At 36.5% G+C, this 12,118-nt stretch overlaps 1 long non-coding RNA gene across 1 annotated transcript in view; it reads left to right on the top strand.

Annotated features, from left to right (window-relative positions):
* Window positions 1-12,118, top strand: part of LOC143434697 (uncharacterized) — a 1,324,052-nt gene that overhangs the window by 546,999 nt on the left and 764,935 nt on the right. Inside the window, exon 3 of the long non-coding RNA XR_013104406.1 lies at window positions 10,725-10,765. This is a non-coding gene — a long non-coding RNA (uncharacterized LOC143434697). The remainder of the gene's footprint in view (window positions 1-10,724; window positions 10,766-12,118) is intronic.

Raw genomic sequence — 12,118 nt, 5'->3', positions numbered from 1 at the left:
AGAGTCATTTCAAGCCCCCAGAAAGAGAAGCCCCTGTTGACAGAAATATTACCAAAGGAGAGGGGAGAAGGAGGAGAATTTAGTCTGGATTACAGGTTATCTATATTCTGAAAGATGTCCTTATCATATCTTCTTGGAAATAAGAGAATATCATAATATATGAAATAGGAATTATAGTCTGATCAGTTGAAAGAAGGTGAGAGAAAATAATAAAGTACTATTAAAGCATATTTATATAATGCTTTCCCTACATGGGAAGTGGTCTATGTTTATAATAACTTTCTCATTTCAGGGAGTAGAGCAAAAAATGTTAGAGAATACTGGAACACATACTTCATGAGAAGTAGGGTCTTTCAGGAAATAAAACAGGATCTTGCTGAGATGTTTCAACATGAAACAGATGAGGTGGTACTGATGCTTACAGGAACTAGACAGCAAAATAATCACGGGAGAGATTCCTAGTTCACAGGGTAAATTGCACTAGAAGCCAGGCCAATGTTGAATGCTTTTAACTTATATGTGAATGAAACTTTGTATTCCTATATTACCTGGGACAGCACTCATCTGCCAGTGACCTTAAAAATGCTAGAACCTACCTTGTCCCCAATACGGGTACTGATCCTTCAGATTTAGAACAAGCAAAAGATGAATTCCACAGCAATGAGTCACAATTGTTGAGAAGGCCTACTTTAAAAAATACTATACAAAATTTAGAAAAAAAAAAAAAAACCTGAGGGAAAGTGAATGCTGTATTTGGAAACACTAGGTGATCAAAGAAAACCTAGCAACATACCCAAATGCAGGATGATAAGTAACATATCCTTTGTCAGATGTCTTCTGCCTTTATTCTCGGGAATATGATATTTTGTGCAGGGATGCTTCCAAATACGGTGTGAAAGTTGGCATAAGAAGTTTCTGTAGCATATTTCTCTGATGTAATGTTAGCCCATAGGCTTCTAGGTAAGTTTAGCATTGAAAAGAACTGTGAAGTCCAAGAGGAAGTGACAGCAATACAAGGTGGAAATCAGTAATCAGCCTGGTACCATCTTCTGCTGCTTGGATGTATACGTTTTAAGAACTACAACTACAAACAAAGGTTGTGGAGTCCCAGAGGGAGCTATGATTATAGATTTCTCTATTATTCATAGTCTCAAATGATCCCCAATTATGATTTCAAAATCAAGGATTACAATTCAGAAGTCTATCACAAATCTACTATAGGTCAGTCTATTGTGGGGTAGATGGATACCTAGTAGAAAAAGAGGCTAGTACTGATCATTTGTTACATATATTAAAACATGTAATTATTGACATGGTGAGTGGGTATATGAGAAATATATATAAGAACCCCTCTATAAGAAGAATGAATCTTAAGGGAAAAATTATTAAAGAAGTAGGTGATACTGTTTCACAACATTCTTTGTCCAGAAGATGAGGTACCTCAGAAGAAAAGAAGCTACCTAAGATCTCAGGATTCCATATCTAAGAGATAAACCAATTTTCTATGAATTTTTTTAGACAATAAGTGTATTGTTATGACACTTTAAAAAATGGAAATAGAGGAATGTTAAAAACTGAAAACTTCTTGCCATATATATATTCTCTTAAAGAATTCACTAAGAGCTTCACAAAATTATTCTGTACATCTTTAATGAATTCCCAAAGGAATTAATGATGATTTTCTTCTGTGCTTGGCAAGCATGAAATAGTACCACTCAGGACATCCTCAACTCTCCTGGGTTTCACTGGCTGTCCTTTATCTGGCCACCCGAACTTTTTTCTCACAACATAATCCTCCTCCTTTCGGATACATTTCCCAACTGGCTAGATCAGTTGGCTCTGGGTCATCTATGATTTATCCTGTATCCAAACATTTATCTGTACCCATAATTCTTCCCCAATATAACCACTTCTCATTCTTGCAACCACCAATCTCACAAGATGCAGGTCACCCTGTCCCTGGATGGCTGTCACATCTCTCAAGTCTCCCTTCCCTGTGCACTCTCTGCTACAAATGAACCCTGAGATGCCTTATTAAAGCAGTTTTGTTCATTGTTCTAATTCAAATTTTCCATCACAAGAGTGAAAAATTGTAGGTCAAAATGCTGAAAGCAAAGTTTTTAAACCAGGAAGGCAGTGCAGTTTCTTCTGAAGCTTTTGTAAAGGTTAATTTAGATACACATGCTTTTTGCAGGTGTTCAAAGGATCCCATCAAAAATGTAATGTCTTCCTTCTCTGTGTACCTAAAGCATGAGACTCAGAACAGCCTTTTCCTGGGTGGCAACAGAGTGGCTCTAAAGTCCTCCTACCACCAGTGATTTTTGCTTTTTCAACTCCAATAGAAATGGAAATTCTGTTTTCAATACTTTCACATAAATCCCAGCATGTATCTACCTATTCTGTTTTATTTAAGTCCACACAAAACAACTTAGCAAGAACAAGGTATATATTTAGCTCTTGGCTAAATCCAAGGGATATAAGTTTTTCCTCCTCAACAGTAGACTATGTAGAATTGAGGGAATACTTTCACACAGGAATGAAAGGAAACCTCCATGGAAGCCTTCTAAACAGAATATCAACTTTAAAACACTCAATACACTACACAGAGGCTGCAATACTTCCTATTATCATGGAATTTACAATTTAGCTGAAAATGACTTTGACCCTCATCAAAGACCCCCCCACCCCACCCCCGTTTCTGAGAAATTGAGGCTCAGTAACAAGAGCAGAGTGCAGGAGGCAGATGCTTTGATTTCTGAACTTTCCTTTTTGTTTTTCCATGTGGGAAATCCACTGGTCCTCAAGGACTTTTTATAACCTACCTATACTTTATAGAACTTCTTTACCTTACGCTAGCATTCTCCACTGCGACAAAATACTTAAGATAATGAAATTAGAACAAGGGACTATTGTTTTTGACTCACGCTGATTGACTGATGCTTCATTAAGACATATCAGTTTTTACTCACTTAGGCTTTTTGCTCTGGATCTGAAATGACATAGAATATTATGCAGCCAGCACATGGTGGGTAGATGTTCATCTGATGACATCTAGGAGGCAATGAAAGAGGAAGTTTCAGTATCCCCTTCATAAACTGCACTCTAACAAGGTAACTTTTTTTCAGGTAGGACACAATTACTTAAGGTTGTATAATATTCCAATAGGAGTGTGGGCGGAAGAACAAGCCTTCAACAATTGGGACCCTAGGGAAACATTTAAGACCCAAGCTACAGCAACTTGTATTAGTCCTCGACAAGAATTCTAAATGAACCAAACTTATCTTTTCTATATTCTCTGTATGAGAAAATATTACAGGCTTTTACTTTTTATCTGTGCCTTTACTTATATTTCATCTTTTTTACTCCAGTGACCTCCTTCTTCTCTTTATTTTAACCTAAAGTACGCTGAGGTCCAATGCAAATTGTATATCTCCAGCAACCATAATGGAGCTTACTTTCCAGTGCACAGAGAAAAAGTCCAGAGTGATCAAAAGGGAATTTGTATGGATTCCCATTGCTTCACTATTCACAAGCCTGAATTCCAGCTGTGTGCTGTTTTCTACCCATGTTCTTGCCAATCCCAAGTCTCAGCTGAAGCCAAATCCTTGTCTCACAGACACGACTCAGTTGGTTTTTTTTTTTTAACCCATGGATATACATTAGAACTTCTCTTGCCTTTATCACTGATATTTCTCAACATATTTGTTTTGCTATTTCTTCTAATATATTTTTTGCAGTATCTGAATTAGCCAAGTCAAATATTTTACACTTGATTTTTTGTTAAATTTTACATTCTCTTCTTTACAATGTCAAAATATTCTTGTTCTTGTAATGCAGGGGTGGGGGATGGTGTTACTAAGAACATCTTTATGGGTCTAAAAAAATATCAGGTAGAATATTCTAGACTATAAAATGATATATGCCTGAATATGTTTCCTTGTTCTACTTTTACAATTTCAAGTCCAACTTTTGTGGAGGAATAAAACATCAAGGTGATATTTCTCCTCTGGATCATTTACAGACCTAAGGTTTGACACATATTCTAAGGTCCCTATACAAAGCTCCATCCTAACCATCTAAAATTAAGAAAGAATATAAAGGCTACAACTGTCTGGGAGAAGTCTATTATTCTGACACAGTGCAATCATTCTCTCCTGTGTCTGTGTACAGGGATTCAGTCATACTGCATTCCCCAGTTGGCCTAAGAAAAAATGTTAAGAATCTATAAGTAAAAGTAATTATCTTAACTGAGGCAAAACTCTCAGCAGGCTATTAGTGAATAACCTGTACTTCCCCTGTTCTAATGTAGCACAGTCAAAACATCTCATCTTCTCTAGTTTCCCAATTGCTAGGCTATTTTGATTCTCTTCTCCCCTTATCTTATATCCAGTCAATGAAATATCAGCCATCACCTGAAACACTCTTATGTTGTTCTATGGCTGCCACCAATATTTCCTTGCTGGGAAAATGGAATAGCCTTATGACTGACATTCCCCAACAATCAGTCTTACCCTAGTTTTACAATCCATATAACATCCATGCTGATGTTATCTAATCGTGCTCAGATAATTCCCCCTTTCTGTTTAAAGCTATCCAAGCTGATCTGGCTAGGAATAAGAGACACCATTCTTACCCAGACCCATAAGCATCGTTGGAGTAAGAACCAGTCTTTGGATAACTTAACTTCTACCGTTATTTATCTCTTGTTTACTCAGAGACCCTCTAGAATTAGGTTTGGTTTTTGATAGACTATGCACACCGCATTCCCAACATCTATGAACCGGGACTCTGTCAGTTCATATGATTCATTTTTCTCAGCTTTACAGTTTTAATCAAATGTTGCCATCCCAGTGGTCTCTCAATATCTAGATCATCCCCCTTGAACTTGAAACTTCTCCCCAGCTATTTTTATTATCCTCACGTAAATTATTTTCATCCTAACATACACCACTATCTTATGGATTCCATACACACTTCTCTAACTGAAATCTTTGCACTGGGCCATTTTTTCCACTTCAGCATTCACTGCACCAAGAAGGATGTCAGACAGTTTACATTTGTACCAAATGAATGAATTCATGAATAAATGAATGAAATTCTCTAAATTACAATGACTTGTCCTTTCCCTTAACCTCCATGGTTCTGGTTTGGAGCAACGAATATATAAACTTCTCTATGCTGACATTTGTGTCTACTCAATCACTGTAAGTGAATGTCATTCATGTGGTATTTGGTCCTTTTAAAATATTTCCATAAGAAAAAATTACTTTATTCACAAACTGGTTATAAAACTCGTGTAAAAAAGAAGAAATGAGTGTGTCCTCTCGCCTAAACCCATTCAGTGGTGGAACCACAGCTGAAGGGGAAATACAGCAAATAGAATTTGTGAATAAGGACTTTCAAAGGCCAAGTGGGCAAAGCAGTAGCTCTGTAGACTCTATTAAAAGATTAGTAATATTCAATCAAAGATTAATGCAAATGAGTTGCAGGCACCTAATATGGGGAGTCCTGACAGCAGCATGCCATCTATGGGGAATGTGCTTGCCACTGATGAATTCAGTACTCCATCAGTATGCCAGCTTCCTTTATTTAAGTCTTCCCATTTGTCAGTGCTATTTTTGACAGATGCCAGACACTTTTCTGTTAATTCAAAAAAAAATGGAAACAATCTAAGCAATTGAGACAAACAACAGACCCAAGATAGATGGTGCTCTTTTCTCTATCACACAAATGTTCCCACTTCGATTGATTCTTTCATGGCTAAAGGTTACATAAAACAATTCTGAACAGAAGGTAAACTTAAATAGGCTAATTACCAATGGATTCACTCTAGAATAATATAATTTGGAGCCTGGGGAAATGGGTCAGTGTTTCCAAGGACCCACATGGTAGATCACAACCATCTGTAATTTAAGTCATAGGGGATCTGCCACCTACTTCCAGACTTCATGGATACTGCATGCACATGGTACGTGGCTATGTATTCAGAAAAATACTTATACACACAAAATAGAAATAAATAAAATCTTTCAAACATGTATTAGAATAATAGAATTTTAGGTACAGTTTTTGATTATTGTAGACCAAACATATATATATATATATATATATATATATATATATATATATATATATATATATATATGCATGTTATCTATGTCTGATTTATAATTATTGAACCATAATACATAGACAAAATAGTATAGTATGTCTCCTGATGTATGGTTTAAGAAAATGGTCAGGGTGTGTGTGTGTGTGTCTGTGTGTGTGTCTGTGTGTCTGTGTGTGTGTATGTGTGTGTGTGTGTGTGTGTGTGTGTTGTATGTGTGGTAGAGGAGTAGGTTAGAGATTTTGAATTAATGAGAAAGTGGAAGAGTATACAAACTCAGAAGAGTAGTTGTCATCGTATACAAAACCATAGGCTATAGTGGGGAAAGTTTCTATGTTCTGAAATGGCTGCTTGGTGCAGTGGTAGACATAGACTTGTGGAAACCTCTACTAAGAAGTGGAACAGAAGCAACCAAAGAGTACACATGGAGGGACCCATGGCTCCAGCTACATATGCAGCAGAGGATGGCCTTGTCTGGCATCAAAGGGAGGAAAGCCCTTGGTCCTGTGAAGTTTTGATGTCCCAATATAGAGGAATGCTAGGACAGTAGGATGGGAGTGGATGGGTGGGTGGGGGAGCACCCTTGCGGATGCAGGGGGAGGGGCATGGGATGGGGGTTTTCTGAAAGGAAACTGGGAAGGGGATAACATTTGAAATGTAAATAAATAAAATAACCAATAAAAAATTAAGAAAAGAAAGGAAACAGAAGGAGATATAAAATGTAAAGGAACTGAGAACCTGGAGAACTGAACTCTGGGTGACTAAAGGAAATGCAGAGACACATAACAGAAGGGTCAATGATGCTCTAGTTTACAAACTGAGTACTGGGATTAATCACATCACTACTCTGTCTATTGTACTGTAATGATCGGTTTTATGCAATGCAACATTCTTCATCTGATTTGAACACGGGGATGATATTGAATATCTGTGTGATCTCTGATAAGGGAAAATAAATATTTCATTGTGCAAAGTGACACCAAAGGTAGAGACCTGTAGTAGGAGATATTTAAATCTCCAACCCAAATATGACTGGTCAATGAAAACACAACTCACGAATTATGAATATATTCTGTAAGCCTAGTTTGGGCAGATACCACTACACTACTCTGTTCCCCAGCTATGAGACTCTTATAACTTGAAGATTTTCCAGACCCTGTGTCTGTCCTTCTACATCCTGTTTCCCAGTCATTCTCTCCTTCGTCATCTTCCTCCTCCATTGTCTTCCTCCAGTCCTCCTTCCCCCTGCTCTCTTCCCACAAACCTTTATATCTCCACCTCTCCTTCCTCTGCCCAATCACTGGCTCCAGCCTTTATTTTACAAATTAAGATGGGCAGAAGGTTCACTAGAAATTACCTGTGTAATGACTCACACTCTGCAACCCTTCACAGGAAAGGGGAATTAGTATCAAAATACAAGGCCGGGGCTATCCACAACAAAGACCTACTAACTTCCTATGTCATATATGTTAAACATACTCCATTATTCAACTAGCACCATTTCCTAATTATTGTGCTGGCTTCAAACTGTCTACAATTGTAGTTTTTTAAACTTATTCTTTTTCTTTGTTAAAGACATGATAACAGACATCTTTCCAGACTTTAACACTATCCAGATGCTGTTCTGCCCAGATAGTTTACCACAGTATTATCCAACACAAACACTCCCACTCACTCTAACAAGGGCGTGTTTCCATGGCTGTCAATTATCTCTTGTAATTTCATCACTTCTGTATACACCTCAGATGCCTGACTTCATCACTTATCTTGATGTTAATACTCAACCCACCTTATGAGACCACATCACCTGTGTCCTGGGCTGTGGGCTAGCTCTATTTCTGCAGAAATTGTGCTGTGTGTCAGTCTCTGTGTTATTGGGGCCCACCTTTAGATCAGCATTTCTAAGAATCAGACTCATTGCACAATGTGCTTTTCGATGCCATGATTATGCTTCTATTCTTTTCAAATCAATTTCTCTTCAGGTTCTCTTAACTATAGAGGAGTTTATGTCTCTCTCCTCAGATGACTCTCCTTCTCATAGATCTAATCTGAAAACATGAATTTTCTATCTTTACTTTGCCTCTCAACATCTTTCCCTTTTATTGTTTAACTTTACAATTGTATGACTTAAGCCTGTCAAGTATCTTGATATACAGCTTGCACAAAAGCTACTCTTCATTTAAAACCCATGTTAGTCTTGGAAGACTCCTCCTAGATTAAAGATCTGCAGTACCTCCATACATAGTGTTGACAAGAAATTTTTTTTCTTTTTCTTTTTTTTTCTTTTTTTTTTATTTATTAGATCTTTCATTTACACTTCAGATGCCATCCCCTTTCCCCATTCCTCCCCCCTTAGAAAACACCTATCCCATGCCCCCTTTTCCTTTTTGCATTTATACATTTTTAAAAAAAAATGTTAATCATAGGCTTTATAAGTTTGGTATTGTTCAATCAGAGGTGTAACCCACTACCCAACTTAGATATATCAACTATCTTTAACTGGTGGAGATACATGAACATCTGCCTCCCTGTCTCCCCCCTCTATCTCTCTTTCATCACCTAGCTTCTCCTCTCCTTCTTCTTCTCCTCTTCTTACTCCTTTTCTTCCTCTCAGGCAACAGTCCAGATTACCTTACATGGATAGCTGGTTTTCAAAACATCAGAAATCCTTAGAATTGACATGACAAACATTTCAGTATTAATGTTCATTTTCATTAGAGACCTGTCTGCTCCGGACAGCTTCCTATGTTAAATTCTAAGAAGAAATTGAGCATCCTTGGAGTTACTCCAGTTGTGGTGAGACACCCACTAGGCAAGAATTGCCACTTTCCTTCTACAGACAAATTACTGTCCAGAAAAGGAAACACTTTCAGAATAGTCGACTGATTATATCTGCCTAGACAGAGTAATCAGCCCTTAATAATTTTGCAGCACTAAGGTCTGTCAGATGATCCTGGGCCAGAAGGCAGAAGAACAGATGCTCCAACGTTTTGAAGTAGAGCAAGTGTCCAGGTGTTCAGAGGTCTCTATAAATTGGCTAAGTTTTAGAAGCTATGCTTTGTGCTTCCCACAATTATAGTTAACTCAGTCATTCTGGATTTCTGACGGGGTTGAAAACTTATAGCTATTTACCTTGAGAGAAAAGATTTGAGTGGATGGTCGTCATCTGACATTCATCCTAAAGCCAAGGAAAAAGCCAGGTTCAGAACTAAGTGTTTTAGTTAGGATAGATGACAGAGGTGCTGGTTAGTCAACAAAAGGATGGACTGGGTATTAGGACTATCTTGTACCTCACTGGTACAAATTGGCATAATTATGCTCTAATTGTATTTTGAGAGAAAAGTTTCCTTTTAACAAGAAGGGTGATGTATAGGACAAGAAATTTTAATGCAACATTAAACTTTCTGGTAAAATATATAGGTCAGTCCAGAGACATTGCATTTTATAACTATCTAATCACATAGTTGGATGGATGTCAGTTAATATCCTGAGAGATAATCTTTATTAACAGTATCTTTTTTCAAAATATTACATAAAAAGCATTGTATTATAGGAAAGATATGAAGATAAATACCCATATTCCTGTGCCCCAATTGGCTGCTGACCACTATGCAGTTCTCAGATAAAAAAAATCACTGCAGGTGACTTGTCCATTGTCACCCAACCTTCTCCCACCCACAGTTCCAATTACTTGTGCTTTAAGACATTCAGATTGAGTTCTTAGTCACTGAAGCAAAGATTAGAGCATCTGGGTAGAGTGTATGAACAGCAGAGATAACATCAGTGAGACACCCCAGAGGCTTCCTGCAAACTAAGCTACACATATCACATCAGTGGCTGCTGCAGAAGGGCTGTAGATTCCCTGTATTATTAGCAACTATACTCAATGACTTATAAAAACTAGTTGGGATAGTATAAGAAAACAATGTATCATTTTTGCTATGATCTTGACTGAGACTGTACATATATACTGATACCAGTTAAGAATACAACTCTATTCTGTTAATAATTTCTGTTATTCTATTGATCTCTAGTTGTTTTACCCAGCAGGTATGCAACTGGATTGGCAGCTTGAGTTGCTTGGCATGTGTCATAAATATTGAAAGATGGAGGCTGAGCTGTGTATAAAACTCTGTGTAATCATGAGTTTGAATCTTCAGCAAACTTGAAAAATGTCAGGCATGGAGGACTGCACATAGAAATTTGTGAGCTCAATTTCAGACCCAGGGTGTCAGAATAAGGCTCCCTAACACTTAAGGTTTAGCCAGTTTTAATGGATCATTGGGTTCCAGGTGCAATGAAAGAACCTATCTCAAAAATAAGGTGCAATGAAATGCAGAAAAATGACTGAAGTTGACCTTTGACCTTCATGTACACACGCATACATTTCCACCAACACAACTACTCACACTCACACAGGTAGACTTCTGATGATAATGCTTCAGCTGATCGTTTGTAAAACTAAGTTTTAACATTATTATGACCTGGTATTAATCCATGCTATATAAGTATATAATTGAATCAAATATCAACAATGAATTCATTTCTATCTTGTAAAATTAACTGGTCTGAGTAAAAAGAAATCTAAGATTTTGTTGATGTTGTTAATTTGCAGGCTGGTGATGCAATTAAATTCTTCCAAAGTCTAGAGTTCCTGTAAGTATTAAACATTTATTTCATTTATTTTATCTGAACAATAAGCCTTCTAAGAACTATTTTACCTTAATATCTTAAAATTGGTGAGAATTTTTTGCTTATTTTTCAAGTGAACATATAGATGTGTTCCCTGAGTATTGGTATTAATAAATTAACCCTCTTCTTAGAGGATTCTTAAAATTCTGTGCCAATAAAATTCCAAAAAAATATTTTAGTGATTTAATTCGTAATTCATACTATAATTATAAATAACACTTACTTAAGTTATCATTGAAAACTTTAGATTGTGAAGATAATGTTTGCATTTGCTGTTTATACTGAACATAATAAGTGCATTTCTTCATTAAATTCTATATTCTACAGTAATCTGTCATACACTAGTATAATTAGTGCTCATACTAAATTAACCCTTTAGAAACAATTGTATCAAAATTATTTTCATGACAGGAATGAATTTACATTGTATTTTTTGTTTAACCAATAGACAACCATCACATTATCCTTGAAATGTCACACATAATATTTTAAGGTTCAAAGCCAATGGTCCTGTACATGCAGTGTGGATGTGGCTATTCAAGTATTTATTTGTACTAATTGTTGGTGTGGCCATTGCTTACTGCTCTCTTTTAAATAAATCAGGAAATGGAATGAACTCTTTATAATCCCCACAGCTTTCTACCCCATTCTTTAACCATTTATTATCTCTGAAGTTTTCTCATGGAAGACGGTAAATTGGTGTCTTAACGTCTAGAAATATTAGATTTCTCCTAAGTAAAAATTATTTGTAACTTTTATAGACTACTTGTTGAATATGCTAATTGTATTTGATTCTATTCATCTTAATTTCTGAGATGCCCTGTTCCGATGAGCCAGGAGTAACTTTAACCTGTATTTCGTTGCTCTGTTTATTTGCTACTATTGATATAGCTTAGAGATAACTTCAGAGAATATGCCCCCTTGAAAGTTGCATGAGGCTATGAATTGAGGCCTGAGAACCTTAGGGCTTAGACTCATTTCAATAGAAATAATTTCTTCATGGTTCATATGTCCTTTAACTTTCTGAGTCAGAAATTACGTCCAAGGTATTAACACATTTCATTATATTTATTACATTATTAAGATTTTATTTTTTGTCTTTCTGACTGAACAAATCATATCATGCATAAATTCATAGCCTTTTTTATATACCTCTTTTTAAATGAAAGCATTGAGCTTGTGTACTATGAACCAGCACATTGAAGCAGCACCCATAATGAGCTACTAAACCCCAGTGGGCCATGCGTATTATGTAAACCCTCATTTGTGTCTATGTACATTTTACTACAATGTAGGAGAGGACGTGGTACCTTGTAA

The sequence above is a fragment of the Arvicanthis niloticus genome, chromosome 16 (assembly GCF_011762505.2).
Source record: "Arvicanthis niloticus isolate mArvNil1 chromosome 16, mArvNil1.pat.X, whole genome shotgun sequence".
NCBI lineage: Eukaryota > Metazoa > Chordata > Mammalia > Rodentia > Muridae > Arvicanthis > Arvicanthis niloticus.
Note: the sequence above shows the minus strand (reverse complement) of the source record. Positions and strands in the feature narration are given on the sequence as shown.